At 45.5% G+C, this 27,970-nt stretch overlaps 2 long non-coding RNA genes across 11 annotated transcripts in view; both read right to left on the minus strand.

The window, feature by feature from the left end:
• Nucleotides 1-27,970, minus strand: part of LOC108962683 (uncharacterized) — a 169,995-nt gene that overhangs the window by 134,190 nt on the left and 7,835 nt on the right. For 5 of the 10 annotated variants that reach the window (XR_007779030.1, XR_007779031.1, XR_007779033.1 and 2 more), the window contains 4 exons: nt 26,897-27,902; nt 24,038-24,094; nt 23,033-23,143; nt 21,787-22,912 (listed from right to left, as the gene is read on the minus strand). This is a non-coding gene — a long non-coding RNA (uncharacterized LOC108962683). Of the gene's footprint in view, nt 1-21,786; nt 22,913-23,032; nt 23,144-24,037; nt 24,095-24,673; nt 24,896-26,896; nt 27,903-27,970 lie in introns of those variants that run through there. The other 5 variants (XR_007779029.1, XR_007779028.1, XR_007779027.1 and 2 more) reach the window with 5 other exon arrangements.
• Nucleotides 11,986-14,374, minus strand: LOC108962655 (uncharacterized). Its single transcript, XR_001991335.3, has 2 exons — nt 13,850-14,374; nt 11,986-13,279 (listed from the first exon to the last, which is right to left on the minus strand). It is a non-coding gene; the product is annotated as an uncharacterized LOC108962655 (long non-coding RNA).

Consider the following 27,970-nt stretch of genomic DNA (forward strand, 5'->3'; position numbering starts at 1 on the left):
CTCTCAGGGAGCCTCATTCACACCCAAAAGGACACGTGTCACAGTGGGAAACTGGAAGATTTTAGCAGGTTGTGGGTACTGAATTCTACTGACTTTATCACCCCCAAGAGTCAGTCCAATGTTTTGAGCTCCACTGTCCAGAGTCCAGCTGCAAGAACCAACTGAAAAATAGAATCATCTTGGTGGGAAAAGACCTCTGAGACCTTCAAGTCCAACTGTTGGCCCAAAACTGCTCAGTCCATCACTGAACTGTTTCCCCAAGCACTCTCCCTTTCTCCACCATTTTGCCTGACAGGAGTCCTGCCCCACACTAGCACTGCCCAGTGGGTTAAACCACTCCTGAAGGCTCTTCGTGGGGCTCAAACCAGGTAAAACCATCGTGGACATGCTTCACCTCAGGAGAGGCAGAGCCCAGGCTGGGCTCACAGTGCCAAGAAGGGTTTTCCAAGGCAAAACCATCATTTTCCCACACGCCCTGCTCTGTGCTGCCCCAGCCCAGGGCTGCCTGTTCCCTGTCAGAGTTGCATTTTATTTCCTGCAATACCCCAACCCTGTCTTGCCTGAATCCAGGAGGTTCCAAACTTCTTTTCTTTCCGAGGCTGGACACGTTTTGCATGCTAATTTGGGAGGCAATTGAGGGGGAGGGCACATTAAGGAACTGCACGTAGCCATTAAGGCAGGGAGACTAAAGCATCCTGCCTGGCTCAGCACGGCTGGAGACTGTCTAGAGCATCGCCAGCTGCTCTCAGATACCTACAGTGGAGCTCTTTTATGCAAACACCTCCACTAACAGCTTTTGTGGATCTGACAGACAGAGTGGTTAAAAATTAGGCATTCGGTGGGTATCCAGTGGAGAGGCATTGTACAGCACATCTGAGGAGGGGAGTCACACTCGGAAGGGAAATTCTGCATTGTCTGAAGGGGAAAGGCTGCTCAGGCAGGCGGGATGGATCCCGATGGCAAATCAAGCTGTGCTGTGAGTATCACCCATGTCAGCCCTCCTCGTCTTCCCAGGGATCCAGCTCCATGGATGTGCAGTCACAGACAGAAGGCAGTCACATCCTCTCAAAAAAAGAACCAAGGCAGATATTCCCTGCAAATGGGAGCTGGAGGGATACAGTATTTTCCCCACCAACTCTCAAAATTTCCTGCAGAACCTCTCCTGCATTTTTATTTTTTTTTTAAACACAGACTCTCTCAGGGCTCTCTCAAGGTGGTGTAGCTGTTTAATGTACTTTATTTTCCCCAGGATTGCTTGCTCTCAGTGTGAAGACTGTCAGTTATTTTGGGAAACCTGGTATCAAGTGGGCGAGCGGTGGAATTATTCATGAGGACACCATGAGGAGGGAGGTTACCTCCTTCACCCCCACGGGAGGCCAAGAGCTCAGCCATTGTTTCAGGCCCAGAATGAAAAGGCAAAAGTTTGTGCCCCCTTGAACCTGGACAAGGCATTAGGAGCTGAAATTATAGGGAAAGGCACAGCTGGTCCATCGCTGGAGGAGGGAGGGGAGCTCTGGCAACGCTTGAGGCTCCTTCCAGCCCTGTGCAGCTGAGGCTCGGGTAAAAATCAGGCACACACTGCAATATCCTTTGGGTTGGAGCATCCACGAGGGGTTTGCTTGGTCTGCAGGGCTGTGTCCTGCTTTCAGTGCTGCCCTTCCTTCCCAGAACACCCACCCTCCCATTTTACCCCTGGGCATTGAGGATTTCCTCATGCTGGTGTGCCATGAAGTAACACCTGCCTTCTCTTAGATGTGATGCCTTTTCTCCACTTTTTCTACTTTCCTATTTCTCTACTTTCTCCAGGTCTGCCCCTGCCTGTGCAAAGGACACACCCCACTTGTACCCTCACCAATAAACCACGCTTGACACGCACAGGATGGGGCCAAAGCTCCAATGAACAAATTCTCTTTCCCAGACCTTTAGGGAAACAGTTCTTCAGCAGCACTGGCTCACCTCAACTCTTCCAACTTTAATCCAAGAGCCTTTAACCCCCCATTTCTGCCCTGCAACAGGAGGACTATGAAGGCAGAACCACCTGCCCGGTGGAGAATGCAGGGGGGTCGCTGCAGCAGAGGAAACATTCTCTGGGCAAGAATGGTGGGGCCACAAATGTGTTTTTGTGTTTTGTGTTTGTTCTGTTTTGTTTTTAAACCAAAATCCTGGAGCTGCCCCTTATTTGAGTAATGATTTCTGATATTCACTGCATTTTCTTTTGAACCATCTTGTTGCTGTAGGGAACACCAGATGCTCTGGCTGTGCTGCTGTTGCCTAGGGACAGCCTTCAGATATCTTGTTTGATTTTTCTGCCTCATTTATCATCAAATCAAAATCTCTTATCCAAACTTCCACAGACTCCTGTGGGCTTTGGTACCAACAATTAACAGCATTTGCTGAGGGGTAACCACACTGTTCCTGTCCAGGGTGGGAATGAAATAGATGGGATGGAGAACTGACAGATTAGGGGCTGACATTTAAATTGCTGCAAAATACACACTGAAATAATATACATCAGTATTTGTACTTTATATGTATAAATCCATCAAGCATACATATGCACATAAAAACTCCTTAAAACCCCTAAAACCTCTCCAAGTGACACTCTGAGATGCCTTGGGAGTGCAGTTTATTTTAATTGGAGGCTGGTCAGACACAAATGCATGGGTAGAGACAAACTTTGACAGAAGAGGTAAAGGGCCTGCTAGGGAAAAGAGACTGATTTAAAGCAGCAAACTAAATTTGGAAGTGAGGTGATAGAAACTGGTACATGAAAATGCATTTTCTTTCTTACTCCCATTTACACTCCTCTGTTATAAATAAGGTTATTTTCAGAAAAAGAAAAGCTCAAGTTGTCATGTTTGAAATGTTAGATGGCAAAGCCATCCCCTTTGCCCCTGTTTGGATTAAAATGTGTCTTTCCACATCCCACATGGAATAGAAACAGTAAAACCAGAACATTTAAACAAATATTTGCAAGGAGGGTTTATTTGTTTTTAAATATTTCTCCTACTCCAGACGGGACCCACAGACCACACAGAATGTCATAAAACACCATTTCTTTTCTCCTTCTTCAAAAAAAGGAGCAGAAAAGTGTGTTACCAAAGGGGATTTGGGTGAGTCCAGGAGAACAGGAAAGGTTTCCTCTCCCAGATGCCAAAACCAGACCATATATCCATTCCCTTATGTTGAACCAGAGCTGCACCAAGAGCCTGTCACAAGGCATGACCTTAAACCCGACTTTCAAATACGGCTGAAACCTGTTTTGGACACAAAACAAAAACATCACTTGGTCTGGCTGTCTCCAATTCATCCCAATAATGGTAAAGGTTTGTTTTTGTCAACAAGGGAACAAAACTTTGAAAGCAGAAGCCATCAATGCAATCATTAAGAGGCACAGTTCTGGAATAAACAAAGATGAAATTCTGGCTTTCCGTGTCTCACCAAGACTTTGGTATTAAATCCATAGGCAGAGTCTTCCATGTCCTGGAAAAAACATATTTAAAGAGCCTGGATTTGTGTTATTCCTAAATTTGATATCTGCTTGTGTGCCTGTGTAGTGTAAATATTGTTGGAACAAAGAGGGTTTCAGCTTTGTGCTCAGGGTTTCTGGTAACTCAAGTGAGGGTGAGAGCAGAAATGATGAAATAAAAGTTTCCAGTTTCTCAACACTGATTTGGGGATACAAAAAAAGACAGTCAGCTCGTTCTTGGGGGACTAAGTGGTTGGAAACTCACAGAAAAAGCCTTAATAAATAGAATAAAATGAAAACAGTTTCCTGTCTTAATTTCCTCTTAAAAAAAAAGGAGACTGAAAAATGTGAGATATCTGCCACATCCTGCAGCAAGAAGTGGGACAATTTTTCCAAAAACTTTTCTAGTCTGACATTTCATCAAAACTGGAGCAGCCATTAACAGCTGAGGATGCTCTGCAGCTCTGCAGCCTCTGTTCACCCCAAAAGCTTCCTCCTCACCCCTGCTGTGTCAATATCTCTGTTTTAGAGCTGCAGACACAAAGAACTGTTTTCTCCCCAAAAAAACCCCACAACTGACAACCCTGTATAGATGAGTCAGGGGACTCAAGCAAAGAAAAAACTAAATGCCCTCAAAAACTTAGTAAATGAACAATTACAAAATGGTCACATCAAACCCACAAATAGCCCTTGGAATCCCCCAGTGCTTGTCATTCACAAGAAAACCTCTGATTCCTGGAGATTCTCCACGACTTGAGAAAGATCAGCAAAGTGAAGGAGGATGTGAGAAATGGATTTGTAGAGAGTTCTCAGAACCTGACAGAAAGCTCACACAGCCTTGTACATCTGAGTGCAAACTCTGAGATAAGGTGTGCTGGCTTGGGGAGGCCATGGAACAGAGGTGGCATTGCTGAGAGAGAGATTGAGCTCAACAAGTTTCAAAATATGGCTTTGTAAAAAGGCCAGATATTTTAGAGAATTGGAACTGTGAGAGATGCATTGTAGCAGGACCATGTGGGGAAAAAATAGAGGTGATTGGTGTTAAATATAGGTTAAAATACAGGTAAAAACAAAGGTGATTAGTGTTAGAAGTAAGAGCAGCATTGTGGGGCAAAAGCTAATAGGCTGAAAAACATTTCTAAGGGATTGTAAGCAGGAAATAGGTTGGCTTCTGATTGAATGGCATTGAATTTTACATCTCTTATGTCTCACCTTCATCTGAAGACTGGTAATGGAATAAAATCTTTTAAAACACCTCTCAGTTGCCCCATCCCTGTAAAAAAAGCTGGGAATAATCCTGCTTTGAAATGTTAATAATTAATACAATTTATTAATAATATTATTAAAATTCATTGTTTTAAAATTTGTTGTTTAATATTATTTTAAAGCTGGGAAGAATCCAGCTTTAAAAATAATAAAATAATTATCTTATTATTTAAAATGATAAGATAATAATAATAACAAATAATTTAGCTGAGCTCCTAAATTATTGAGGTGCTTTAGAAAGATCCCACTTGGCCGAAATAATTCCTCAAGATATTGGTAGCCCCCAGGTCCTTGTGGAGTCAGTGGTGACAGAATAAACACCCTAAAAAAGCATCAGCTGATAAATTGTTGTGGGATTGTTGGTGCCTGAGGATAACATCAGGACTGTGACCACTCTCCTCATTTAATTCTTCATTTTGCCTTGGAAAATACAAACAGGCTGCTACAGAGTGAGCCCAGCTCCCTCAGAATTTGTGTGTTATTGTTAAACACGTTCCTCAGGCAGAGCAAGGGGAGCTGCTGAGAGAACATGAGGTAGGTTTTAAAAAAATAACGTTAAAAATGCATCACAAATATTGTTTCTACAGTGTGCACTATTTTTTCTTCGCTGTGGCTCTGTTTGGACATCCTTCCCTAGGCACCTGTAGATGCTGGGTTTGCACAGGGGCTTTCCCCTTGATCTCCTGGCAAATAAAGTTTATTAGGATGGAAGATATCTGCTGGCTGTTTGCATTCAGGATACCCAACAGCCAGAGAGTTCCTGAGTGCCACGAGTGAAAAACACCAGTCACTCGTTTTTAAAATGTTAAAAGTTTAATAGTAATAAAATGGTTATAAAAATAGCAATATAATTAGAGTAATAAAAATTTGAACAATTGAGATTAGGACAGTATGAGACAATAAGAACACAGATTTAAGATCGTTCAGGTACCTCTTTCTGGGCAAAATAAGCCCGAAAAAGGACCCACAGTTAACAGAGGATTAACCCTGAAAGCAACAGCCTGTTGCATGTTCATACACCTCACACACGATGCATAAATTCCATTCAAACACAGGATTCTGTCTGGGCAGGGTTGACTTCTTCCTCTTAGTCCTGACGGCATCTTCAGGGCTGAGCGAGGCAGGAAGAAGTTCAGAAGTTCCTTTCTTCTGATAATGGAGCAATAAATTCTCTTTCTCTGAAAGATTGAGGTGTCCTGTGACTGCTGAGAGTCCTTTCTTTAAAAAAAGTCTCTTACATAGCATAGTTTCTATTTTAACATTATGTTATAACCCAAATCTACATTTAACACACCACTTAAGAAAATTAATACAGCATCACTTTCTAGCATAACACATACAACATTCATTTTAATATTTGAGAAAAGCCAATAGTAAAATACACATTTTTCACACAAGCAGTAACAAACCACCTTAAATCTCATGCTGTGACTCCAGCAGTGCCAAAGGCACACCCCACATGGTCATCAATGAACACGGTGTGATAGATGAGTGACATCACATTTCCCAGAGAAATGCAAGGCACAATTCTTCCCAAGAATTCTTCTGGGTTTCACGTTCTCTGAACCTGAGAGAAAGAAAAGCCAATTCCTATCTCCTTTACTGATCTTCTGCCTGTTCACAAGTGGAATGCATTGTGGAAGATTGTTTACCTGAAGGGAATGGATAACTGGATTCTGGTGTGAGGGTTTTGATTCACTGAGCAATGGAATCCAGGTGTGTGTGCTTTGTGAGCTGACTGACAGCCACAAGATGCTGTGCAGTGGAGTCCAGTTGAGAGCTTGGCAGGCTCAGTTTAGATGTAATGTAATATAGTATAGAATAACACGGTATAATGAAGTAATTAATTAGCCTTCTGATAAGATGGAGTCCTCCTCATCATTCCTCCTTCATCAGGGGCGAAAATATCCCCTGTAGATGAGTGTTGGAACCCAGGGCACAGGGAACATTTCTCTGCCTGCCCCGAGAAGTCCTGATCCCCAGGAGAGCACTGCTTTTAACCTTCATCCATGGAGAAAGCTTCCCAGACTTTGGGATGAATTGGAGTCTGTGAGTGTGTGAAATAGACAGTAGTATAGCTCATCACAGGGGGAAAAACTTAAAGAGTTTTGGGTTTTTAGTATGGAGGTAGGTAGAAAACAAGATGGAGAATTTTGGGCATTGTCTGATCTCCTTCTTGTTCTTCCTCTACTCCATTTTCTGCAGTGTTGGTGGCACAGGGTGATTGGTTAGAAAAATGCAGATGTGTGAACAGACAAATTATTAGTTATTGGTAGAAAGGTAGCAATAAAATGCGTTCTAAGAGTTAATTGGACAAAATATATCTTTAAAAGACCTTGAACCTCTGTGCCTGGTGACTTTTGGTGCCTTCTTCTGTCTGCTAAGCCTGAGATGTAGATGGCATGCTGAGCTGTTGATAAGAGAAAAATAAACAACAACCTGAAGACTGAAGAAACCAAAAGTCACTTTCATCTCTCAATTCTGGCACAGAACTTTTTAGGAGTCTCCCCATCAGGGGGATCCTCAGGGAGGCTTTCCAGATGAGTAATGCCATGGTTGACTCTCACAATTTAAAGGCAAATATTATGTGTATATGTTAGGAGAAGTTTTATAATTTTACAGTTGTGTTTTACCCCCTTGTGTTGTTATCAGGGGGTGGCCTGGGTTTGGGACATTTGGGAGGGTTGGCTCGTTGCTATGGCAACAGCTGACCTCCAAAAAAGATGTCAGGATCCACCACTGGACAGGGAAGAAGGAGTCGATGGACAGAACTTTGGGAGGGGCAGAAGGGTTAAAAGGCAAAACCTCCATTGTGTGGATGAGCACATGGTGGGAAAATTCTCTGCTCCTACAATATTCTCTCTATTCAGTCTTCTGTTGTATTTTTTTACAAGATTTTAATAAACCTCTTACATTTTTGGAAGTGAGTATCATTTCTCACATCCAGGTACCTCCAGGTGTGTTTTTAGGCCAAATATCCACACAGGGATGTGCCCATGAAGTGCAGCACAAGTTTCAACAGCCACTGCCAGACCCAAGCACCAAAAGGAGTCCCAAAGCAAAACCTCCATTGTGTGGATGAGCACATGGTGGGGAAAATCCTCTGCTCCTGTTTATTTTCTCTATCCAGTCTTCTGTTGTATTCTTGATAATGTTTAATAAACCTTTCTAAATTTTTGGAAGTGAGCAGCATCTCTCACAACGGACAGGGGCCAAAGCTTCCATGAACAAATTCTCTTTCCAAGTCCTTCAGCAGCACTGACTCACCTCAACTCTTCCAAATTTAATCCAAGAACCATTAACCCCCCATTTCTGAAAAACTCTGAGTCAGACGCGGGAGTCTAAAAGATGGGGCTGGCTCTGCCCTCCCTGGGAGCAAAGTTCAGAAACTGAATTCACACAAGAGCTGCCCAGACCAGCTCTGTGGTATTTTCTTGAGTAACCCAATTACCACCCACTCCCTTTTCATCCTTCTCTGCTGAACCAGCCCGGGCGGCGGATTAAGGAAAAAGGAGATGCAGAGCAGAAAGTCATCAGCATTTGTTTCTGGAGAAGACAGCTGAAAGCTGGGAAGGCAGAATGAGAAAGAGACACAAAGCATTCCAAGACAAATGCCCATTACCCAGCTCAATGTGCTGCTACTTTCTTAGCAACACGCTAAGTCACTTGAATTAATTTTCTGAAAGAAAACAGACTGTCTCAACAGCAGCCTGATGGTCTCAGCAATTCGCTTTACAATTACTCACTAAACTACCTTGATTTAATTATTCAAGAAGAATCTCACTGCCACTGATAACTACTTAATTAAAAACACAACTTTAGAGCAATAAGAGAGTCACATTATATTGCGTTTGAAATAGATTTCTTGCTGTAAACATGCGCAGTTCATTTTAACCAGCTTAATGTGCCAATATATTTGGAGTCCCAAGGATTTTAAGAATGGCTCGAGCACCAGTCATCATCCAGGGGGCTGCAAACAACACTCATGATCTTGCTCTTGCTTGGAGCAATTCCACTCAGATCAAATTAAGAAAAGCAGCGCTGCGACAGAGATGGTGTAGGGCATAAAACTTGATGCTCAGAAAAGTCAGAAGCTGAGAAATGAGGACAAATTCTTATCTTGCTCCACTGTTCCTGTTGGAAATTATACAACTTCTAATTTTATTTTTTTTTTAAACTAATTTTTGTTCGGGGTTTTGTTTGTCTTCGCCCAGGGGAAGGGAGTGGAAGTTTCTTTTCAAAAGATTCTGTTCCCTGGAGGAGGCCCGATGAGTTTAACACCTACAGACTGGGGGGTGGCAGAGAAGATCCACAGGACACAAGGGACCATGAACAAACATCAACCCCAGGATCCCCCTGGTGAGTCAGAGACACCTGGTCTGGGGGAAGATCGATAAGAGAACCAAGAATGGGAACCTAATTAGCATCTGAGAACCTAATTAGCATCCGATAACCTAATTAGCATCGAAGGTGAAGGGATCAATAACCAATAGGCAGGCAAATACTAAGAATTTTGTAACTTGGGACCAATGAACGTTGAACCAATGAATTTTTCTGGGTTTTGTCTGAATATCTGGGAAAGGTGTGATGGAATTATTTTCTCTGCATAACCTGGGCTATGTGTGGATAAAATAATTTCTGTTGCACGTCCTGGCCAGAATAAAGTAATGCCTTAATCCTCTGACAGAAAAAATGTTGCTGGAGAGTTTTTGTTTTCCCACGATGACTTGGTGACATTCCCAGCACCCCCACTGTGCCCTCTTAGGGCTGTCAGAGCTCCACAAGTGAAGGGGCAAAACCAAAAACCAACACAAAACCTTGGCTAGGGCCACCCTCTCCATTCCCACCAGGGGAAAAGGACTTGCTCTGGTCCTAGATGGGGCAAATGAGGGTGATTTGACCCTGTCCCCCACTCTGTGACCTCACCCTGAGAGTCCCCAGGATCCTCTCCAACAGCCTGGGTGCACAGAGGGGACATCCAGCCCTTCCCATGTCAGCTGGTGGGAGCAGCTCACATTCTCCAGACTGGAGATCTCTGACTGAGGGCAACTGCCTGAGAGCAGTTCCCAATTTTTATGAATTTAGGATTTTAATGGGTATCTAGTATGGGAACCATTAGGTTCTTGCAAGAGTCAAGAGCAGTCTTTGAAAATTTGGTGCTTTTTAGCCTGTGACAGAAGGGGTTGTGAATTAATTGGCTCCATTTCCATTGGGATGGAGATGGAAAACACTCTGGGGGAAGGAGCTGTTGGCTGCCTGTGTCCAGAGGGACCAGGGGCAAGCAGGGGTGGCTGCAGACACCAGCCTGACTCATGAGGAACTTCCTGAGACCACCAGCTGGATTTAGGCAGTCCCAAGTGGTGTAGGAAAGGCTCCCAAATCACCAGCATTCCATCTCCTATTTAGTTATTTAAAACCTCTCTCCTTCCCCCTAACCAAGAGGCAGCAGCTCCTTTGGTTTTAATGCATTTTCAGTGCAGCTGAAACTATGGATGTATTTATATATGAAAAAAATTAAATGACTGCCTTCTTGAATATTATCTTCCCATTTATTGTGTGCCCTCTCTCCCCTTCTCTTCCCAGAGAGACCAACCATCACATGAAAATGCTTTTCATCATCTGCAAAATTTGATGCCCAAAATAGCCCCATGGTTGCCCTAGCAACAAGCATTTATTCCCCCTCCCCCCTGCATCCCCCCCTTTGCATATTGCTGCATATTTCTATCATCTCTTTCCAGGCACAGTTCATAAACACGGCTGCATAATAAAGAATGTTATCACCAATGACTTACAGCCCAGCTGCTGCAAATAAGATATGAAGTGGCAAGGAAATACAATTTCATGCAGCTAGGACAACAGATTGATTGGGTGCCCTTCAAATTTGATGCCACTTCTTTAAGTCTGTCCAAATTCAAAAAAAAAAAAAAAAAAAGAAAAAAGAAAAAAAGAGAGAAAAAAAAGTTAGTTTCCCCACCTCCCCATCTTTCCATGGCAGCAACAGACAATAAACGTGGGAGATAATTCACTAGGACACTCATTATGTCTGCAGCAACCTTGGCCTGAGAGATTGACAATTTAAAGAGACGTGCTTCTTTTCCTTGCCGCCTCCTCTACTTTTCCCCCTGCTGCCCTTCTTCATCAAAAGTCTCATTCCTCCAGTTTGGTTGCCTGTTTAATTCAATTATCTTCCCTTTCAAGTTATTATTTCTGTTCAGATCACGAGCCAGAGTGTTGTTACTGATAGAGACAAGCAGCCCCCTTAATTTCATTGCCATCATCACCAAAATTTTGTCCTTGTTTTTATTTAGTTTTGGTAGCACAAGAGGAAAACCCTCTGGCCCACAGCAATCCCATCAAAGAGCACCCCATCAAGGGCAAAAAGAGGTGGGCTTGTAAATTCTTCCTCGCTGCTGTTGGTTCTGATGGGTTCACTTCCAAGGCTGTGGAATTCTGCTTTGGAGGCTGATGTGGATGTGCAGGGAGCACTCTGTGATCTGCTGTGACACAGCAGGGAGAGGAATGGTGCTGATGGACCTGGGTCTGCTTCCTTCCTTCCTTCCTTCCTTCCTTCCTTCCTTCCTTCCTTCCTTCCTTCCTTCCTTCCTTCCTTCCTTCCTTCCTTCCTTCCTTCCTTCCTTCCTTCCTTCCTTCCTTCCTTCCTTCCTTCCTTCCTTCCTTCCTTCCTTCCTTCCTTCCTTCCTCCTCCTTCCTTCCTTCCTTCCTCCCTTCCTCCCTTCCTCCCTTCCTCCCTTCCTCCCTTCCTCCCTTCCTCCCTTCCTCCCTTCCTCCCGTCCTCCCGTCCTCCCGTCCTAGCTTTAACCTTTGCACTGATCCCAGTCACTGCAATTGTAGGGTGAAAAGCAAGACTCAAGGTGCGGCACAGAGACCTCTCTGCCTGGAAACCTCTCTGCAGCAAAAGAGAATCTGGTTTGTTCCCATCTAGCAAAGAGAAGGGAGAGCCCCATCATATGTGCTGTGCAGCCTCTGGCTCCAAATTATCTCTAGGATTAGTTAACGCTAATCAATCTCCATCAATCAAATAAACCACAGAGGAGGGAATGGCTCCTTGCAGAAGCTCCTCTCTTTGTGCTCAACAGCAGCACCAACTGCTCCCAAATCCTCCCTGAGAGCCCTGGAGTACCTCACCTGCATTTGGGGACAGCACAGGGGCTGAAGGGAGCCTTTCTCACAGCCAGGCTGACCTGCAAACAGCTCTCCCTGCCCTGAGCACAGAGATATGGAGATGCTCCTTCATCTTTTCATGGATTTTTATTTTTTCTTTTTCCACAGAAAGGGTGGTAACACATTTGGATGACCTGTGCAGGGAAACAGTGGAGTCATCTTCCTTGGAAGTGCTCAAAACCCACATGGATGGGGCACTTGAGGCCATGGCTTAGTGGTGAACGTGGTGGTGGTACAGGGTTGGCAGCTGGACTTGATGATTTAATTCATTAAATTAAATGTCCCTCTTTAATGATTCTGTGACTCTCTGTCTGTATCCAGTGCAGGATCCCATTGCCTCTCAGTTCCCCCACTCCCATCAGGACATGGCAATAATGAGTCTAGAACAAGGTTTCAAACACCACCAGCTCTGATTTGGGCAGTGAACTGGATCTGACTCCTGGCAGCTTGCACTCACTGGCCCTCAGGATGTTGTGATGCTTAAATGAGTAGGACATTTGCCAGCTCTTCAGATGGAAAACATGAAAGCAGCTCAGAACAGGATTATTGCTATTATTAAAATGAGAGATGAGGTTTTAAACCCAAAACTGCAGATCAGGAAAGTTAAAACTGTTTTCCATCTTGAAATATGTTCATCGATGGAAGAGTGAAGTCAGCACCAAAGCAGCACTCATGGAGGAGTGTGCTCAGAAATGCCACCAGAGAGCACAGCAAAGCTGGTGGATTTTTGTATCTCTTAAAGCAGAGATGAAGAAAAGCAGAAAATGTGTAATATGGGAAGGAAAGAATTTTTACAGACTAATTTCTACCACCTCCTTTGAGGCATGAGCAGTCCTTTAATCTGAGAAGGGTCATTTCTGTGTCATTTCTCTGCCCTAAGTGGAGGCCAAGTTCAAGAGAACTGTGTTTCTTTTAATTTCCTTTGGATACAAGTACTCGGATCCAGACACCCATTTATCTTTCCTGACTCAAGTAAATAAACTGGAAAAACCCCAACTTAGTGTGTCCTATAAATACCCCATAATACAGCGAGATCCAACATCACTTTTTTTTTACACCTAAAACCTTAAACCCTTCTGACACCATAAAACACCAGCGTCCCCCATCCCATGATTGTTTCCCATAATCTAGGGGAACATTAAAGAGAGAAAAATCGTGCTGGATAAATGACATCTTATCTATTTCCTCCCTTCCTGCCGCCACTCCGTGCTTTTGTCATTGCAGGTCAGACACCTGCTCCCCACATTATGGTCTGAGGAGGTGATAAATGCTCCTCGGGTGATTACAGCAGCAGAATTCACCGGTGTCAATCTGGAACAGGCATCTCGGCTCAGTTGCCATTCTTTGTCCTGCCAACAAGCTCTAAAAGCAGAGGAGAAAGGCAGAAAAAGAAAGGGACTGACAGTTTTTCTCTCCCTGGAGGGGAGAGCCACTGCCAGGATGTTACAGGGGGTCAGAGGGGGATGCTGCAACCAGCACCACTCCTAAAACTTGTCTGAGACCAGGGTAAGGAGAATGATTTCTGTCACTTTGCCAAATTGTAACCCAACCTGACAGAGCCCAGTTTAATCATCCGTGTACCAGCAACAGGCAGGCAGGATTGTTCAGATTGTTGAGATTTCCCACCTTGGGACTGCATCACATCCCTATTTAGGCAGAACCCAGGAGGGTTGAACAGGTCAAGGGAGAAGAGCCTGGTTTGGTTTTTCCCTGTCCAGCTGTTCCTGATTGCAAGGCAAGATGTGTTCTATCAACATCTGTATGGCAGCTGTCTTGTGTTCAGGGGCAGTTTGCCTTATCTCTTCCACACCCACTCCTCCCTCAGGGGACACCTGCTGATAACAGGCCATGGAATGTCCCTGCAGGGCTGATAAGAACTGCAGCATCCCACTGGGAGATGGGAGCCCAGAGGGAGGAGCCAAGCATTCCTACCTGGATAGAATCTGAGATTCTGGAACACCAGAACACCTTCTCCTCTGGGGATGCTGTGGGACAAGTCCGGACACAAAATGTCACTGTTGGATAAGAAATGGCACAGGTTTACTAGAAGGCTGATTGGTAAAACATGCCATTTAATTTGGATTGCTTCCTTTACATACACTCTTCTGATCCAGGTGTACTGGATTGGTCATTTAGTTAGTATCTTTCACCTGACTGGCTATTTACCAAGATACCCTTTTTATAAACAATCTTTGAGAAAAACAAGAAAACAGAGAGTAGGACAACCAACATTTATAATAAGCTATCATTGTTTATCTTTAACTCCCTAAAGTCTCTCAGGATGATTCTGGGAAAACTTATCTCGTTTTCTCGCTCTCTGACCAGGTTGTCACAGCCACACAAAACAGGAAAAGATGTTTCTCTCTTGTTCTGGTGGTGAGCCAGGCCCTGCAGTGCCACACTGCTGGGATTGCTCCAGCAGTGGCAGACAGGCTGTGTCACCTTGTGTCCCTGACAGCAGCGGTGGCTGTGCCACAGAGGGGATGGACACTGTCAGCACACCTGCAAGGCAAACAGCCCTTTGGGATGTCACTGTGCCACAGCTCAGGATTGAAGTGGCTCCTCTGCTCACAGCCCCCAGGGCTCCAACACTCTCCAGAGCCCTGCACCTGATGGAAATCCAAGGATTCTTCAGCTGTGACCCCCCCAAACCTGACAAATCCAATGACTGAAGCCAGAGATGTGCAGTGACTTTGAGGGCGCAGAGAGAGGCAGCAGCAATAATCCTGATGTCACCCGATGCCTTCTGAAGCCTGATCTAGAACAGAAGCTGGACAGAGCTAAAGAATAAAGCAGGGATTTATTAGGAGGCTTTAACAGATCTACTTTGGGTAGTAAAAGAGCCCAGCCAGGGTTATACTTCTGGTGAACCTGGACCTAAAATGGTCACGAAATGGATGACTGGTCATGGGGTCTCTCCCTGGGATCAGTTCTGCTCCGTTTGCATCTTGCAGTTATTTGTCTAATTACAGCTTTAGGTTATGAAGTCCCATTCTTCTTGTTTTTCTCTCTCCAGCCCACGGGGTTTGTGCTCTTGGGCTGACATTTGGATTATTTGTCCTTGGTGCCCAGCTGGAGCAGGAATTGTTTTGTCTCCCTGCTCTGTGCAGAGCTCACCATCCCCTGATGTGAGCCCAGACCCACACACTAAAGCAGCACAGAATCTGAAAAGTATAAAAGCCAAAACCTGAGGCATCAGCCTGAGATGTGGCTCAGCTGAGATGTGGCCCAGCTGTCACTGTCACCGGGTGCTGCCAACACTGAGATGAGACCAAATTCCCTCTCCATGGGGGAGGTCACCTCTGGATGACTGGCAAGGCAAGGTGTGGGAGAAGCTCCCATTTACCACTTCTCTGCACCCTGCCCATCCCCTGGCCAGGCACAGGACAGCCCTTCCCCAGAACCACAGGCACTTGAAAACCACATTTAAAGCTTACAGGCAGAGAGAGAATGGCAAATTTTCATAACCATTTTGATTCCTGCTAAGTGAAGCCAGTGTAAATCTCTGTTTTTTATGAATCTCACTTACATTTCGTGCCTGACTTGTGCATAAAACTTCCCCAGATTTATACAAGCCAACTCCATAAGTCATCCCCTTCCCAATCGGGCTCTATATCTTGATGACCTTTTAGAAACCAATGACTGCTTTCCTGTTGTTATCCATAATTGGAAAAGCACTAGAGATAAGAAAATTTATGGCAATGAGTGATCTACCTGCAAGAGACAATAAAGAACACGGGGTGGTGAAAGAAGGGGAAGGAAAAATCCCACACATGCAGACATGAGGAACGCTCAGATGCACACACAGCTCTGGCTGAACTTCCCCTGCTTTTATTGAAAACCTCTCTCCTTGAGCCCTCAATCCCCCTGACCTTGCAGCCTCCACCCTACAGGACAGGTGCAGCCCTGCATTTCTTGGAATTTACTTGCAAATCTTTTGGTTTAAGGTAAATGAAGCATCATATAGGAGCGGGTTCAGTCCCCGAGTGAAGAATCTTGTCCACACAATCATTTCTAAATTACACTTAAATTATTTTTAACTTAACTAACTACCTGTGATCCTCAATGCAGACTTTTTTATCTAATTACACAATACTACTTAAACTCATGTAGAAGAAGATGAAGAAGAAGGTGGAGAAGAAGGACCAGCTCCACCCTAAAACCTCCATCTTGCTCTATATGTATTACTGTATTCTCAACCCTTAAACTCTAAGTTTTCCACCCTGTGATATCACACACTTCTATTCAAACTCCACACCCACAATCCCAGCTCTGTCATTCCATTTTGGAAGCTTCTCCATGGTCTCAGGTCAATGCAGTGTTCTCTTGGGGGTCAGTGCCTGGCAGCACAGAAAGTCTGGAATTCTCAGTGACCAGGGTTCCAACACCATCCCTCTAGGAAAGCAGCCCAGGAGTGCAGTGCTCACACTGCTATGGGTGTGTTAACACCCAGGGGGTGGGCAGGGCAGCCCTACACATCACTCTGGGGTTGATCACAGAGACATTAATCACCCCACCACCATCCCCAGCAACCCCTGCCAGCAGGAATCATTCCACACCAGCACCCCTGAACTGCTCCTGGCCATCACAAGCCCCACTCCCAGAGTGAATTTTGGTTTGTTTTAAAGCAAAGCTGAAGTTCACTTGCTGCCACATCCCTTCGATGGCCCTGCACAAACAGGTTGGGGTGTAGCCCTGCTGGGTGTAGGAAATGGGAGTTCTCTGTGAGGCACAGGTCCTAATCTGGGTTGTTCCCAAAAAATCCAGGACATGCCAAGACTGAAGAAGGGAAATGCTTCCAGTCACATCCACTTTCCAGTCAGAGTGACCAGTGACCTTCTTGTCTCCAGGAACCAGAGGGGCTGAAATGGAGATTTTCATTGCCAAGGGTGAGAGAGCAGCCACCAGCAGTACTGAGGGGGCTGAGTGTGGAGGGGAAGTCCAAGGTTTGAAGAGCAGAGGGATGAAAATCTGCAAACAGGCAAAAAAATCATCCAGCCTTACTCTAAAAGTTGCCTTCAACTCTCCTGCAAGAGCAGGAGACTCCTATGAGAGGCAGCCAGGAGCACTGCATGGAAAAAATCCCCATTATCCCTGGATCAGCTGTAGCACACATCCAGGCAGCCTTCAGGAAATCATCCAGCCCTTTCTGTTCTCCCCATCTTCTACTGAAAAGTGGTGATGCAGGGGCAATGCTCAGTCCCTGTCACGACAGCATTTTCAGCTGGCTGGATGAGAGCTGCTAAAGCAGTTTAAAATGTGGCTTTGCAAAGCTCTGCTGTCACTTGAGACACACAGATACAATGACCTGCACCCACTCTGATTGCCATACAAGTGCTTGTGCTGCCCCAGCTTAAAATGGATTCTGGCCACAGCTCAGCTTTCTTATTTGCAGTCAGGAGGATTACACAGAACTATCTGTAATAATTAACTCCCAAGAGAGAAGTTAAAGTGAAAACAGTAAGAGCAAGCAGCTCAGAACCAAAAGAAAAAAAAAAAAAACAACAACAAAACAACAAATGACAAATTCCTGGCATGGGCTGGGATGGGGAGAGGCAAACAGAAAGAAGGAGAAGTTGTCATGGAGGAAATCCTGGCAGGTCTCCCCTCTCAGCCTTTGCAAATGAAGATCTCTGCAGTTCCACTGAAGGTCAACAGGTCTGTGCAGCCCAAGGCTCCTCCAGTTTGCAGCTTTTGAACTGGGTCCCAGTGAGCTCTGCCCTTTTTTGGGGAGGATGAGGTGGTGACAACTCAGGGCTGAACATCCCTCCCTTGCTGGGGTCTCCTCCAGCTCCTCTCCTCCAATTCACTCTGTGCTGAGGACATCTGTATTTTTGGATTATTCATTATGAATTGATTAGTTCATCCCACAGCCACCCTGATCATATTCTTCCTATGTACTAACATCTCAATGAATGAGCAGTCAAGTAGAAAATGAATGCATTAGTGCCTGATTGTATTACTAAGCTCTTGTATATGCTAACGAATGCAGCAGGGCTTAATTCAGCCCAGCAACAAACAGGTAGTTGCAGAGTTAGGCAGCACAAGTGTCCAAATAAGAGTAAAACAGAAAAAAACCAAAACCCTCTTAATATCTTTTGTGTTTAACATTCAAATTAGCTTTGGACACGAGTGCTTGTTTGTGGAGAATTCTTTTGTCTGGTATAGAGACATTTTCCTGCTAGGATTTTCATAATCATGACACTGAATCAGCCACTTTCGTCTCTGGCAGGGTAGAATTGATTACAAACCACCTAGTTAATTAAAAAAACAGCTTGCATTCAGACCTGCTTTTTAGCAGAAACTAAGCTCAGAAAATTATTTTTTTTAAGTCCATGGAATTGCTATTTGCAGTAAAATATGCCAGATGAAGCTCTCTGCTGGGAACAGTGAAATGAAACTTTTTTTTCCCCTTCCTTTTATTTTTATTTTATATCATACTCTGTATGAGATAATTTCCTATTTCTACCCACAGCAGTTACAATTGCACATACAGAAAAGAAAAGCTCAGAGAAAGCACAAAAGGAACCAGTGCTTTTCTGAGCAGGTTGGCCAGGCAGGAACTTTGTCCTTGTCCACTGACTTACTGCATGATGCAGAGAATAGCAGCTCTCTGGATCACAATCTGTTCATCAAAACTTTATGAGTAATAGATGAAAAAGTCTGGAAAATTTCCACACAGGCTCAGGTTTGGCTCCCTTGCTCAGAGCAAGCAGCACAGCTGCAGACATGCAGAGCCCTGCAGCCCAAGCACACCCAGTGCTGTGGCTTTTGTGGGGGCACGGAGTACACAGATCTACTCATGCTCTCCAGATTTACAAGGATATTTACTCAGGGAGCTTTCCATAAGGATTTCTAGTCAGGCTCAGATGGTGCAAACAACCAGCATCCTAACAAGTCCACATTATCCCTTCTACCAGCTGGTTACCATTAAAGTGTAACAGGGATAGTAGCAAAAAAAAATTTAAAAAACTATTTCTTCCTTCTTAGCAAGAAAAGAATCACCTAAACCACAAAAGACTGTAGCAGCTGTCAGAACAAGGCCTGGACAGCATCCCCCTCCACAAAAGGGTGGGCACTGACCCCTCCAGAGCCCATGGAGGTGAATTCAGAAGAGCAGCAGCTGTGCCCAACATGACCTGAATGCAGCAGGGTGACTCAGCCGTGAGCCTGCATTTCTTAGGCAGCCTTGCTGGCTTAGGGGCTGGCACAACAAGCCCTGAGAAATCCCTCCTGGGCTGTACTCCTCTTGACTTTGCTCCTACAAGGGACAGCAGTTGGCAGCAGGGTTGCAGAGAGGCCCTGGGCAGGGCTGGCTGCCCCATCATCAGGAGGTTTTTGGACCTGACACAAACCAAAGCTCCCAGTGGTGCTGGGAAGCTGAGCCCTGGGACAGCAGCACTGACCCTGGGCATCCCCATCCCCTGCTCCTTGCCCCAGAACCAGCCATGACAAGAGCCACAGGGGCATGGCATGTCCCTGCCTCCAACCCAAATCCCTCCTGAGGGATTGCCCCCAGCAGGGGAAGTTGGCTGCTCCTTTTGATGCCTTCTGAAGGCTGAGCTAGAGCAGAGGCTGGACAGAGCTAAAGAATAAAGCAGGGATTTATTCAAAGGATCTCCTCCATGGATCCACCTTGGGCAGCACCAGAGCCCAGCCAGGGCTGCACCCAAGATGAACCAAAATGGCCCCAAAATGCACGGCCGGGCACGGGGTCTCTCCCTGGGATCAGCTCTGCTCCATTCCCACCTTGCAGTTCATTGTCCCAGCCCAGCTTTGGCCCATCCAGTCCCACCCTGCTTGTTTTTTTGTCTTCAGCCCATGTTGTTTGTTCTCTTGGGCTGAGATTTGGATCATTTGTCCTTGGTCCCCAGCTAGAGAAGGAATTGTTTTGTCTACCTATTCTGTGAAGAGAGCTCACCATCCCCTAATGTGCTCAGAATTACACACTGAAGCAGTACAGAATCTGAAAAATATAAAAGACAAAACCTGAGGCATCTCTTTGACTCAGCAATGGGCAGCTCCTCCCAATGTCAGCCGAGGGAGATTTCCACTTCCCCTCTCTGATAAGCCTTGGCTGTGTGAAGGTGGCCAGACCCTGTGGCCAGAGACCTGTCCTCCCATGGGCAGTGGGAGATGGTGGAACTGAGCACTCAAATCCACTGAGCAGAGTCTAAATTAGAGCCTGCCAGAAGTGCCTGTGACAACCTGAGTGCAGAAAACTGACTCATCCCTGTGTTTTCCCCAAGCACAGACTGTGGCTGTTTGGCAATAGACCAAATAAAATGACAGTATAAACTGCCAGATCCCAGCAAATCTCTTCTTTTGCTGCCTCTCTTTTTTCGCTTCCAAGAGGCAGAGTTAGTTTTGTTGCTATCCCATAGAGAAGCTGCATTCTCAGGTCTAAATTTGGCTCTCCCATCTTCTCAGTAGGCAAAGTGACAGAAGGATTGGTTTTGTAGATTGAAAAGACTCTCTCCAAGAATCAGTCAATCCCAGAGATGCATTTGGGGTCTCTTCAACCAGTAGGGAGATAAGTGGGCTTTGAATTCTTGCTGTGGGAAGCATGGTTAAGGACTGCTGAGGTTTTGGTGGGAGGTCCCATCACCACCCTGTGAAAAATGTGTATTTTATGATTGGCTTTTTGCAAATATTAAAATGAATATTGTATGTGTTATGTAAGAAAGTAATGCTGTGTTAATTTTCTTAAGTGGTGTGTTAAATATAATTTTAGGCTATAACATAATGTTAAAATAAAAACTATGCTATGCAGCATACTTTTTTTCCTAAAAGAAAGGACTTGCACTGAGATAGCAGCCACGGGGCACCTAAATCTTTCAGAGAAAGAGAATTTATTGCTCCATTATCAGAAGAAATGAACTTCTGAACTTCTTCCTGCCTCGCTCAGCCCTGAAGATGCTGTCAGGACTAAGAGGAAAAAGATGACACTGCCCAGACAGAATCCTGTGTTTGAATGGAATTTATGCACCATGTATAAGATGTATGCAACAGGCTGTTGCTTTTCAGGGTTAATCCTCTGTTAACTGTGGGTCCTTTTTTGGGCTTATTTTGCCCAGAAAGAGGTACCCACACTGTCCCTAACTCTTTATTTCTGTTGTCTCATATTGTCCTAATCTCAATTGTTCAAATTTTTATTACCCTAATTATATTTCTATTTTTACAATCATTTTATTAAAGTTATATTAAACTTTTAAAATTTTGAAAACAAGTGATTGGTGTTTTTCACAACTCCATGGGCTGCACCCAGCTTGAAGGGAAGGTTTAGCCCTTGATGCACTCCACAGGTGAGAGTCCTCACACAGGCACAAGGGAGCAAAGGCTGCCAGAAATGCTGCAATAATCAGCCTTTCTCTGCATGGGGAAGAGATGTGCAGGCTTAAAAATACAAGGTAATAGCCTGATGTAAGTGCAGATGAAAGCTGCTGTGCCCCAGCTCCCGGGAGAGCTCTGTGGCAGCAGCAGGAGTGGCCACGTTCAGACTTCCTGGGAATTCCCAGAAATAAAATAGAAAGGGTTAACCCCAGAGAAGGACTCCAGAGGTGCTGCCTTCTCAGGGCCTGGGGCAGAAGTGGTCCTGGAACAGGGGGTGAGCTCAGGCCAGCAGGAGGGTCAGGCACACCCCTGGCTCCCTGCAGCATCCCTTAGTCCAGCAGAGATCCTGGGTTTGTAGTTCAGGCGTGTTTCCACTAAGAACCACAGTGAGACCATTCACTCCTCTCATACAGCCCACCAAAGAGCCATTTGTGATAATGACCAGACTTGGTTTCATCTTGGAAATCTTTAATAGACTCCTGTATATTATTGAGGTTTTAATGGAGCTAGGAGGAAACCAGAAAAATACCACAGACTATATGAAGATGCTCGTTTTGTTTTTTGTACTCTGAATAAACCACTATTTAAATTTTTTCCACAATGTTTTCTATATTCCCGTCAGAGAAATTTGTATTTATTATTCCAGATTTTTCACCTCATCTTTTCTTTTATTCCTTCACTTCCCCCCTTCTTTCTACAGCCACAGAAGGAAAAGAATACAATAAATAGGAAAAGGAAGCAGCGATGGCCCCATTGCCCATCTTCCAAGAGTAGCTGCTCCTCACAAATCAGACCTTTTGCTCTCTCCCAAGGGCTGGGAGCTGGAGGAGGCAGCATGCACCAGCCCTGGGCAGGGAGCAGGACGCAGCTCATGAGCTGTGTGACAGGGAAGTTGTCAGAACCCAGGACATTGCTCTGGCTGCCCTGGGTGATTCAAAACCCTGGCAAGGGCACTCAGAGACCTTGGCACAGAGTCAAAAACACCTGTGTGCCTTGGATTTCAGCCCATGGAAACAATTACCAACTTTGTGTGAGGAGTTACAAGGCACAAGTGTTTGAGTAGAATGACAGTGAATTTGTCACAGGGTGGAAATGTAGAGTTTTGGGGATTGAGAATGGGGGTTCAAGAGGCAAGATGGAGGAATCTGGGCGTGTCCTGTCCTTCTTCTTCTTCTTGTCCTCCATCTTCTGCTGGGATGGTGGCACTTCTGGATTGGTTTAGAGCACAGACAGACTGTCTGACACAGGTGACAGGGATTGGGAAATTATTGTAAATAAAGCACAGGTAGTTCTTAGTATAAAAATCCAACAGCAGCCCAAGGGCAGGGACTGAGCCACAACCCGACCTGCTGGACAGAGCTCAGCAGGGCAGAGAAAGAATGTGATAGATAAGGGAAAATAAACAACCTTGAGAGCAGAACTGACAAATCTTGACTTCTTCTGTCGTGGGGCTGGGAAAAAGAGACTTTTTAACACCTCAGGGTCATCTCAACCACAGAAACCTGAGAGGAAGCGATAACTTTTGATGGGACATGACTGGTACAGTCATCTGGTCTTTCCAAAGTTGGACACATGGTGGAAGAGGGTCACCAAACCTGTTCATTTGCCTTCCCTGGAGAGATGCCATTCTCTCTTCCTGGTCGAGGGGGAATCTCCAGACCCCTGTGAAGGAAAGAGATAAGGAAAGGAGGATGGGACCATCCTCCACAGAACCAGACAAGGGCAGCAATGGTTTGTCCATCTCAGAAACATTTTGCTCACCCAGAGACAAACAGAACCTACCTGGTAACTCTATAGTCCCAAGACTTGTCCTGGACAAACAGGATAAGCTTCTCCATAGAAATTATCTCCTTGACATTCGCTGGGTGTTCCCGAGCCAGAGGAACAAAGTCCCTGGAGAACAGAGATAAAACCTCTCCAACTGCCAGGTTATCAAATGTTTATGGTAATCAAAGGGAGATGGTGATTATATTTGACCCCAGTGGGTGAGCACAAGTATCAGGCAACCTGGGCACAAGTACTCATGATTATGAGCTCCTGGACTAATAAAGGCAATTAGATATAAACAGAGGCATCAGTAGCAAATGACAGTAGGACCTCTGTTCCCAAACACAACTCTGGCAGTGGAGTGTTTTGATCTATCCAAGCAAAACTGCTTCAGATAAACAAATTTGATGAGCACATGCTTTACTCAACATGTGCAACAGAGGAGCTCTCCAGTTTTACCTCATGTCTCCCAGAGAGAGGAGGAGTTTTGAGGTTTTACTCTTGGAAGTTTAACTGCCTTGGAGGAGACCCTCACAGAGATTAGAAGTTTTATATTACACAGTCATATAAATATAAATAGCATTTATAAATATAAAATAGCAGTGTATAATGTAAGGAAAGTCTAGTCTTGCTTCATCAGGAAATGAGGTACACAGGCAGACTGTCCTGCAAAATCTGCAGGAATTGTCCAAGCAGTTCAGAAAAGAGACACAGGGCTGGGCAAAGTCAGACAAACAGGCCTGAAGACAGATGCTTTGTATTAACAGACAAAAAAAAAAAAAGAAAAAAAAAGGAGGAAAAAACTCCCAAGACATTGTGGCCTAAGAAACAAAACAATCCCCAACACCATTTTAACCTAGAAAAAGCATCTCTCTAAGTGTCCACACACACCCAGCCCTGGAGGTGTTATTTGAAACAACAGACCCCACTACAGAGATCTTTATCTCATTTCCTAGTATTTCCAATGCCTACATATTCAGTTATATCCAGGAGTGGATCTAAAAAATCCCCCTGCCTTACCTCAGCATCGCTCAGAGTAGAAAGGCCATGCATGTTACTCCAGGGCTTACCTAAATACTGTTCAAAAACAGGAAAACAAGTATAAATTATTTAATTTTTTGTCATCAGTCACGTTTAGTCTTCAGAGCTATTTTTCATTACCTCAGTAGGAGCTCAGGTCTTTGGAAGAGCTTTCACAGAGCTGGAAATGAGCACAGGGTGGGAAATGCCTGCTCTGGATTTTGTGCTCTTGGAGCAAAACACTTTGCTGAGGCACGAAGAGCTGGGAAGCAGGAGAGGGGCAAAGGGAGAGGATAATCGAATTTGCCCACCAAGATGATCCAAAAAAAGAATTGGGACCGACTGTTCTGGGCAGCAAGGAGGGTTAAACCCAAAATAGCCACAGGTGGGTGTCCAACACATGGACCTACCTCACACACCTTCCAGGGGTGCTCCTGATGGTGCCACCACCACACAGGACCATGTCCCCCCACAAAGCACACAGCCAGCTCACTGCTGAGTGAACCAAAGGCCAAAGGAGAGCTCAGGTCTCACATCCCCTGGAGGCAGCACAAGGGCCACACAGGGCTGGCCATGACAACAGGAGAGTGGGAGCCCAGAGAGGGATGGACACACCACAATTGTTGCTGCTGTTACCTGTGCCCAAAGCAGGATCTGAGGCAGCTCAGGTGCCTTCAAACTCCTTTTCTTCTGGTGCTCCCAACACTCACAGCCAATCCACTCAGGTGGCCAGGGAATAGGCATGGAGGAACTTGTCCAAAATTTGACCCCATGTCCTGGGGTGACTTTATGATGCTGAATTGTATCCTCATTCATCTGTTTAGCCCAGAAATAAGTTTTGCACCTTCAAGATCGGTTCTGAGAGTGAAGGGGGGTAAGAAGAAGCATGCAGTTTGTTTTCAGACACTGCACTCACTCCTCCACATTCCTGCTCCTGCACTGTGTTGTCTGCAGTCAGACAGACAGCAGGACAGAGCTCTCCTTTGCTTTTAGTTAGTTTTTAGCTAGCTGAATCAGAGAATTTCCCTGGACTGTGGGTTTTATTTTCCTTGGAACTGTTTGAACCTGCTCTGCACTGAACACCCAGAAAAACATGGGGAGCTCACACCTGTGGCCCACTGGGCCAGGCCTGGAGGGACTGATAAGAGACTGGGTGAGCCAAGCTACAGCCCACAAAGGGGACCTTCTGATCTTGTCATCTCTTCAGATTGGCCAGAGGTTTTATTGTCTAATATTGCTGAGTGCTTTGCCTGTTAAATTAACAGGTTTTTTTGCTTTTCTCCAAGGAAATCTTTTCCCAAACCACTTGGGTGAGGGGCCGCTTAAATCTGCTTTCTAAAGGCACCCCTGTGGAGGCTTTCTCCCAAATTTGCTCTAAACCAGGACACCCCAGCTTACACAGGAGCCACTTCCCAGCCCTCCAGCATCTTGCTGAGCACACTGGAATCCTTCCAAGTACTTTCTGCCTCTCCTTGGACAAAACCAAAACCAACAGAGGCTGGGAGCCAAGAAGAAGAGGCCAAAGCATGGGCTGTGGAAAAGAGGACACAGGTTGTTGGTGTTCTTCTGGCTTGTTGTTTTTATTTTTTTCCTTCTTTTTGAGGAGCTGTAGTGTCATCTTGTTTTATTTCCTGGCACTGCAGGCTGCTGGCAGGATGACTTGGTTGCCAGGGAAACCACTGGGGAAGTGCAGAGGGCTGCTGCCCACATCTGGGCACCACAGCCACGGCTGCCAGCGAGGATCCCACTGCCTGCAGCCCTGCCAGGCCAGCCTGGAAGGAGCAGAAACAGCAGCCAGCCAAGCAGCTGCTCCCACAGTGCCCAGATTAGGGGCTGATCTCAGTCTCCAGAGCCAGGGAGTGAGCCCTGCATAAGGGTCAGGATGTACAGCCAGCCCTCGCCCACCAGCAAGGACAGGGTTAGCCCAGTGCCTCAGGCAGGCTCTATTTTTATTATTTTTATTTTTAAATCGCTGCCATTAGGAGGATTGTTATGGTTGGCAATTTGCAATAATCAATTTGAAACCACAGTTTGATTAGTTAATGCACTTTCTGCTGCTCTCTGCTCTTAATTTGATTGGGAGGAAAAAAGGGGGGATTTTGTTTCCTGGTTTGTGCATGTGGTGACACATCCCTGCTCCCGTGGGGCTGTGACATGTCCCAGCCAGGGGCAGGACAGGCTGGGAGTCCCCTGCCTTCTCCAGGGGACATCCTTCTCCATCCTTCCCCACACCCCCTCAGGCTCAGCCTGTCCTTTCTGCCTCCCCAGCTCCACACAAAGGGCTGCGGGCACGTGGGTGGGCAAGGCAGCTCTGGAGCAAAAGGAGAGCTGAGCATCAGCTCCAGAAATATCTGTAATACACGATAATATCCAAAATAAACTCCAGGCAGGCACTGCTCTTCACACTTGCTGTAATGTATGATTATCCTGAAGGGTCTCACTTCAGTGCCCACACATTATTCCCACCAACAGCAGAGAGAGTAACAAAGCTGGAGAAGCATTTACAGGAAGGAAGAGAAGGAAATGCATTTCCCTCTTCCTTTCATGATCTATCCAGACTCCAAATATCTTGCTATAATCCATATTTTTCCATGGAACCTGCCCAGCTTGTTAAAGCAATACAGGAATCACCAACCAGCTCTTTTAGAAGCTGACACAGATGTGTCCATGCTAATGCACATCTCCTCTCCAGGGCATCTCATGGCTTTGCTGGTATTCCACACCAAGGCTGGCTCCACCACAAGCCCCAAACCCCAGCAGGATGATGCTAATGCTGAATATCCAGCAGCCAACACCCAGCCTCAGGAAATCCCAATCTGAAGCATGAAAAGCACCCAACACCTTGACTCCAAGGCTCACCTGGACAGCCCCAACTCTTCCAGCTTCAGGAAGGGCTGTGACAGTCACTTTGGAAAGGCCTTTCCACCTTAAAAATGACAGTGCTGTTACACAATACATCCTTACCAACCCCTCCAAACCAAGTCACTTCCGAAAAAAGAGTGATTCCTGTTTTAGAAGAAAAATGAAGTACAGATCAAACTCCTTTGGACTTGCATGTCCAAACTGTAGAGGGGATGGCCACAGAATGTGCAGGGGAAACTCCAGTGCTGTGAGGGTATCACAGATGCTGAGTCTGTGTTCAGCAGTCACAAGCCCCAGACCAGCCCTGGTGAACAGTGGCTAGCAGAGAACCAGGGGGAATATTTCCATCCACTGCCTTTTACTACATCCCCACCAAGGTGACTCAGCCCAGAGAATCCCAAATTGCTCCTCTCTGTAACTTCCGAGGAGTCAGCTGGGGCCACCCAGCTCAGAGCTATTTTCTGCCTCTGTCACTCATGCTGTCTCTCAGAGCTCTTCACTGCTGCTCCTTCCTTTCCCTTCCTGCTCACACTATTCCCAATCTAGGCAGCTTCCTCCACCCACCTCTCCCCGTCCCCAAATCTGTGTTTGATGATCTGTTCCCATCTCCTCAGCTATTCTCAGCACCATGTAGCAAAGATACACCAAGCAGAGAGGCTGTGACGCTCCACTCTGCTGCCCTAAGTGAGAAAGTTTATCTCTGTGCCATTAAAGGGAGAGGAAAAACCCAACAAATCCATTTTTAAAAGCCTTTATACATCCCACTTGCTCACTGTAACATTCACATTCTCTGAAAAAATCCCTTCACCCAGGATTTTCTCCTGGGAAGCTGAGAAATCTCAGAGAAAAAGGAAAACAATTCTTATCTCATTTGCTTCTCCTTTGTTGTGCTCACATGGGGAATGTGTTTGGAGATTGTTCACCCACAGGTGATTGTTCCATTGCATTCTGCTGGGAGTTGTTTTCACCCTTTGGCCAATCAGGGCCAGGCTGTGTTGGAACTCTGGAAAGAATCACAAGTTTTCATTATTATCTTTTTAGCATTCTGTAAGTATCCTTCCTGTATTCTTT

The sequence above is a fragment of the Serinus canaria genome, chromosome 18 (assembly GCF_022539315.1).
Source record: "Serinus canaria isolate serCan28SL12 chromosome 18, serCan2020, whole genome shotgun sequence".
Lineage (NCBI taxonomy): Eukaryota > Metazoa > Chordata > Aves > Passeriformes > Fringillidae > Serinus > Serinus canaria.